This window comes from Tupaia chinensis, unplaced genomic scaffold (assembly GCF_000334495.1).
Source record: "Tupaia chinensis unplaced genomic scaffold, TupChi_1.0 Scaffold144171_1, whole genome shotgun sequence".
Classification (NCBI taxonomy): Eukaryota; Metazoa; Chordata; class Mammalia; order Scandentia; family Tupaiidae; genus Tupaia; species Tupaia belangeri.
Window position 1 is genome coordinate 1,371,006 of NW_006204027.1, and position 6,578 is coordinate 1,377,583.

Here is a 6,578-nt window from a genome sequence, read left to right on the forward strand (position 1 = left end):
TGGGAAGGTCTTGATCCAGGCAGGCAGAGACTGGGGGTAGACGGCAGAATGAGGACCCTGTTGCAGGTACCAGCTCTCTCTCCCTTTCTCCCTCTCAGAAGAAATAAACCTTTTTTATTTGTTTGCTATCAGGCACGTATGGTTACCAGAGATGGGGTGGAGGAAGAAACCCCCTCCAGAGGGATAGTCATGCCAAAATCCCTTCACCATTTCCCTCTCGGGATTTTTGGATATGCATGTACCCGTGCCCGGTGTGATTTTTAAGCCACTGCTCAGTTACCCATGTGAGATCCAGCCACTTTAACCCATATTCCACTGGCTGTCCCATAAATAAACTTTCTAAAAAAAGATTTTAAAAAAATCCTCAGTGGCTTAAAAACTGCATAGATAAGTTTGATGTTAGAGTTGTAAAGATACTCAGAGGGAACCCAGTGATAGCCTAGAGTTTCTCATCAAAAGCCTGTCAGGTTTGAGTAGAATGGTTCTTGGTTGTATTAACCTGTCCTGTGTATTATAAGACAATCAGCATCATTAGTCCTAGACCCCAAATCCCAGTTGGTAGGACAACTGAACCTCACCACCTCTATCTACACACACACATCTTTGAATTCTTCTTAAGCCTAAATTCTTAATTGTATGGGTCAAGCAGGAACAAACAATTCACTTTAGTGTCTACGTCAAGAATAGTATTCCTGGGCCAGCAGGTGGCACAGTGGTTAAGGATGCTGAACTCCCACATGGCCAACCATGGTTCAAGTCCCAGACCTGGCAGCTTACTTTCTCACTTTTCCTCTCTCTGTCTCACTCTCACTCTGTCCTTCTCAGATCAAATTTTAAATGCATAAATAAATAGTTAGATAAAAATAATTCCTTAAAAAATAGGAATCCTGCTGTTGTACCATTTCCATCTGTCTTTTTATTTTAGGAAATGGCTGGTAAAAACGAAAGCTTTTGAAGTCTTAAACTAAAGACATAGTAGCAATGGAAAGGATCATTTGTAAGTCACTTATTCGTAATCTAAATTCATTTTTCCCACAGACACAGTGTTATGTATGGTGGTTTCCCACAAAAGTCTATTGTACTTTGGATCCCATTTCCTCCTGCCTTCACAGGAGCCTTATATTATTCTATATCGATTTTCTCATATATATATATATATATATATACACACACACACAACATCTTCCTCTCAACTTGGCCCTTCCCATCAGCATTTATGCTCATATAAAAATAAAGCAAACCCTCTCTCAGTCCCTTCACATCCCTCTATCTGCTGCCCTGTTCCCCTTTATCTCTTTGTGAAATTTCCAAAAGCACTGTCTATACTTACTCTATCTCTTCACTGCTCACTTACTCCTCAACCTAGTCCAATCGGGCTCACCATTACTGCACGTTAACTCTTGCTATGGGTATAATGACTTTCATGCCACTCAATATTGGGTTGTCAGGAAAGTCATGACACATTTTTACACAGAAAAACATAGAAAACATACATCATGACTTCCCTGACAACCTAATAGAACGTATTTTTTTAAATATTCTCTTCTTGATCTTTCAGAAATGTGTATGTGCATCGGAGCATTTTCCCCCTGGGGAGAGAGTCTAAAGTTTTCCATCAAAATTTTAAGAGAGGTCATTGCCTAGCAATTCAGAAAATGGCAATACATAAGTGATATGGTGTGTCTTCCAATGAGTGCATAACTGAAATTAGGTGTGGCCACTTTGGGGAGGAACGTCAACCCAGAAAGTATCTAGGTCATTTTTTTACTGTGTAAGATAAAACTTCATAAAAATAGAAAAGAAGGATGTCAGTGGGAAGATGATGCCTTATTCCAGAGATAAATTGGGGGGAATTATCTGATGATTGTTTTTCCCTGTTCCTCGCTTTTCCCTGCACAAGTCTGGGCTGGCAGTCAGGTAAAAGGAAATGTAATATACTTGGGTAGAGGCGGCTGCTTGGGACAGCACAGCAGGGGCTGGAAGCCTGTGAGGCAGAGCTGTGATGTTCCAGATCGAGGGCCTCATGCCAAAACTGGACCCAGAGGAGATGAAACAGGAGATGCAGAAGATGTCATCTCCTCCATATGGAATTCCCTCATCTTCGCGGCCCTGCTGCGAGTCACTCCTTTTATTGTAAAGAAATTGGACAGCATATGAAGATTGGGCATCCCACACAAATATATATGAAGAACCTGGTTACAACTTCTACACCTGTCTGCACATGAATAGGCCCAGAGAGGTGTTAAGAGACTCTTCGATTGAATGGACATAAAAATTTCATTTGTTGGGACTAGCAGTTAGTGTAATGGCTATGTCGCTGGACTCCCGCGTAGTCAACTGCGGTTCGAGTCCCGGACCCGGTGGCTTAAACTCACGCCGGGCACGTATACGTGCGTGCCCAAGATCCCGAGAGGAGAATGGAGGAGAAGGGATTGCGGCATGGCCACCCCCCCCGGGGGGTGATTTCCTGCTTTCTGTCTCTCTGTCTCTGTCTGTCTGGTGAGCGCACACGCCCTATAGCAAAAACCTCTCAAAAAAAAAAAATTTCACTTGTTAAGAACAAGTTTGGCTCTGGTAACTGAACTTCATAGCTAAAATATAAAACTATTGGGAAGTATGGAAAGACATCTTGTCACAGTGTGTCCTTATGCCTGTACTATTTGGCCTCCATGAATGTTGGTGTAATTGTAAATAATGTATCTTCTAGCAAGTATTATAAGAAAATTATGTCTGAAAAAAAATATATATATAAACTTGGGTAGAGGGCCGGATAATCCAAGACGGCTTTGAAAAGGGGACAAGGAAGACGTGGAGGAATGGGTGGGGAATGGAATGGATGGCCTTCATCACATTCGGTGGAAAGATGATTTTCCGCTAGTGAATTCTATACTCTTCGGGAAGCATTTGGTCAAATCCTGCCAACATCTTCTTTCTGCTCTGAAAACAATTCTTTAACCAGAGAAGCCAACAAGTCTGAAATTAGAAGTCTTAAACTAAAACAGAAAGAGCACGATAGAAGTATGGGCGGTGGAAGGCATACAAATGCACACACTGACAGAGTTGTGTTTATCCTAAAAGCCTCTGAGAATTTCCTATCAGGCCTGTGCAGCTAGATAACAAACACTTCTTTAATCTTCTCTTTGAAGCTTCGGCTTCAATAGGAAAGGGAAGCTATCACTCCCCTGCAATATCCATGCTCAACATCATCAGGTCCATGCAAATGATATTTGGAACTGAAAAAATATGAGGACAGAATGAGCGGAGAGAAAATGCTGCAACCATGTTGATGGCTGTTTCCGCATTCAGTCAGAATGAACTCATCTTCACCTATGCCTCCACAGTGAACATGGAGGGGCCACAGTTCACAGAAGTCAGTCTACACCACAGAGTGGAGTTCTGAAATGTCAAGATTCCATTACATGCAAGACAAAGTCGGATGCATGCTTTTAAATTAAACGTGGTTTTCATTGAACTTCAGTTTGGGGACAGGTACAACACATAAACTGAACCCACGGGATTGAGGGCGTCTTCATCAGCAGCAGCCCCAATAGCAGTAGTTACAGTTATGATACTAATAACAATTACTGTTATTAAACTAATAACAGTTTACTGTTCTAAAAGAATTCAGTCACTCAGTCGATAAATATTAAGTATCTTTTTTTCTTTTCTTTTTAAAAAAAATTGCTATAGGGTGCACACACTTGCAAGGACAGAGAAAGAGAGAGAGAAAGCATTTTCTAAGGGGGAGAAGGGTGGTCACATCCCAATCCCTTCTCCATTCTCTCCTTGGGATTTTGGACATGCAAGCACATGCACCCAGGGTCTTTCAAGTCTCCAGGTCGGGGACTCGACCTTCGCATTGAGCCATGTGGGATTCAGCTACCTTAACCACCACGTCACTGGCTGACTCTATTAAATATCTTTTATGACAAGTCCTTTGTCCAGGTATCAAAGATGAAATGGTGACTAAAATAGATACACTCCACCTAAAAATATAAGTTAGTATCTTCCAAACTACAAACATACTGTTCTAGATAGCCATACAAACCACAGAATACTTTACTAGATCTCTGCTGAAAATAGGACAGTTGACTCTACATCATTAGATTGCAAGGCATGAGGAAGGAGTAGCAAATTCTTAACCATGGAGCTAACCAATCAACGGTTATTGAGATTACACAGAGCTTTCACCCCTCAGGAGACGGATTAAATAGATCCTTGGAAAATACATAATGTAAACAATTTAAACTATTTTCATATTATTGGAAATACCTAGGAAGAAAAAAAATTCCATTTCCTAATTATGATAAAGTAATTAACATAGTCAGCATTTAATATATGCCAGGCATTGAACTACATATATGTTTCACGTGTGTTATTTTATTTCATCTTTATAACATGACCTTAGAAGGTCAATGCTATTTTCACTTTACAGATGAAGAAACTGAGGCTCAAGGTCAACCGACTTGACACAGCCATCACATAGCAGAAACAAGATTTGTATCCAGATCTGCTTGGTTCCAGAGCCCAAGCTCTTAAGTTCCAAATTATTTGCTTTGCCATTGGCTGCAGTACAGAAATTAGTACTTAGCAAAAAGTAGAATTAGTTTGTTAGACAGTGTATGGGTATTAACAAGTGATTAGATCAGAGGTATTTAACTTGGGAGTCCCCAGTTATCTGGCTTCAGGGGATTTATAACTCCCTAAAATTGAGGATGACAAATAAGAAATGTTTTCTTTTTCCTTGGAGAAGAGTCCACAGACTTTGTTAATACTAATAACTCCCCCCGCACCCACCAAAAGTGATAAGACCCTCTGGGTTAGATGATTAGGGTTGTAATGGCATCATAAAATAGCTACCCAGAAAGGCCAACATCTGTGATATCATAAATCTAGATCATCTAGATGATTTTTTTTTAACAACTGAAGTATTAAAAGTGCTATTTTGGGGCTGGCAGGTAGCATGGTGGTTAAGGGTGCTAGACTCTCACAAGACCAACCATGGTTTGAGTCCTGGACCTGGTGGCTTGCTTTCTCATTTTCCCTCTCTATCTCTCTCTGTCCCTCTCTGTTCAAATTAAAAATAAATAAGTAAATAAAATTAAATTAAATAATTCTTTTTTTTAAGTGCTATTTTATTTGATACTTACAGAAATTTGAAACACATCATACACTCCCTGCCTTGGTAAACTACCTGCTACACAAAATAAAATTTTTTCTTGATGAATTAAGAATGTTCAAATTTGAACCTTTTTTGTACCAAAATAGCAGTGCCTTCCAAATGTGCAGGTTGTCTGCAATACAAGGACATTGACGTCTTCCTCTTGACCAACTCTGTTTCTCTAGTCATGGCTATCTCCAAACTGACTAAAAAGACTAACGCCAAAATGTTATTCTGGCATTACAAACAGAATCTTAGGATTCAGGTAGACACCTGGATGAGCAGAGTAATGGAAGTTGATAAGACTATAAAAACCTCTTCAGCAGGGAGCCACACACTCAAGGCTGATTTATACCTAAGGAAATGGCTAAGAATTTGTACACAGGAGATATTTCCTATAACTTCTTTTCTCACTTGGAAAGGTTTATATTGATTTGAATTCTCTTTCTACTCTCGATGTCCTATCTATTACTTTGCAGAAGGAATGGGCAAGTGGCATAGCGTAATTTGGCCAGTGACACCTTAGAACAGAAATGGGAAAAGAGCACCATCTGGTGGAAATCTCTGGTGGAGGCATCAGAGGCCTAGGACCCAGGGGTCCGAGTACCAGTCCTAGAAACATTTGGGCAGCAGGGGGAAGGTCTATGGTGAGGAGTTGGTTCCCCCTCAAGCCCCTGTTCCTTTCATTCTACCAAAATCACAAGACCTAGTGCCTGCCTACAAGGAGCTTGCAATCTAGTCCAAAATAAGAGACATTTGAATATGAAGATAAGACAAAGTAACAAATTTTATGATAACTACAGACAATATGCATGTAACTCAAGTTATAGAAGGACCTGCCACAAGCAAGTCCTGGCGGGGCCAGCAGATGGAGTGGTGATTAAAGATGCTGGATTCTCACATGGCTGACACGGTTCGAGTCCTGGACATGCTGACTTGCTTTCTCGCTTTCCCTTTCTCTCTCTCTCTGGTCAAATTAAAAAATAATAACATGGGACCAGCAGTTAGCGTAATGGATATGAAGCTGGACTCCCATATAGTCGACTACGGTTTGGGTCCCCGGACCCAGTGGCTTAAACTCACGCCGGGTGCGTGTGCGTGCATGCCCAAGATCTTAAGAGGAGAACAGAGGAGAAGGGATTGCGGCGTGACCATCCCCCCTGGGGGGGTGATTTCTCGCTTTTTGTCTCTCTGTCTCTCTCTTTCTGGCGAGCGCACGTGCCCTATAGCAAAAACCTCTCCAAATAATAATAATAATAACAAATGGAATTAAATAAATAAATAATTCTTAAAAAGAAAAGGTTTTGGGGTCTTTTAGGGGGATATAAAATGTCTGTGGTCTTGAGTCTCTAGCTGTAGTTTTAGAAACCTACCCTAGTAGACAACACAATGTTCTCTTTTTTATGAAATACAATGA

General features: G+C 40.8%; 1 protein-coding gene and 1 pseudogene across 3 annotated transcripts in view; one reads left to right on the plus strand and one right to left on the minus strand.

The window, feature by feature from the left end:
• Positions 1-6,578, minus strand: part of SKAP1 (src kinase associated phosphoprotein 1) — a 318,226-nt gene that overhangs the window by 254,001 nt on the left and 57,647 nt on the right. The gene's annotated exons all lie outside the window — the stretch shown is intronic.
• LOC102476745 (mitochondrial import receptor subunit TOM5 homolog pseudogene) lies at positions 2,003-2,157 on the plus strand (annotated as a pseudogene).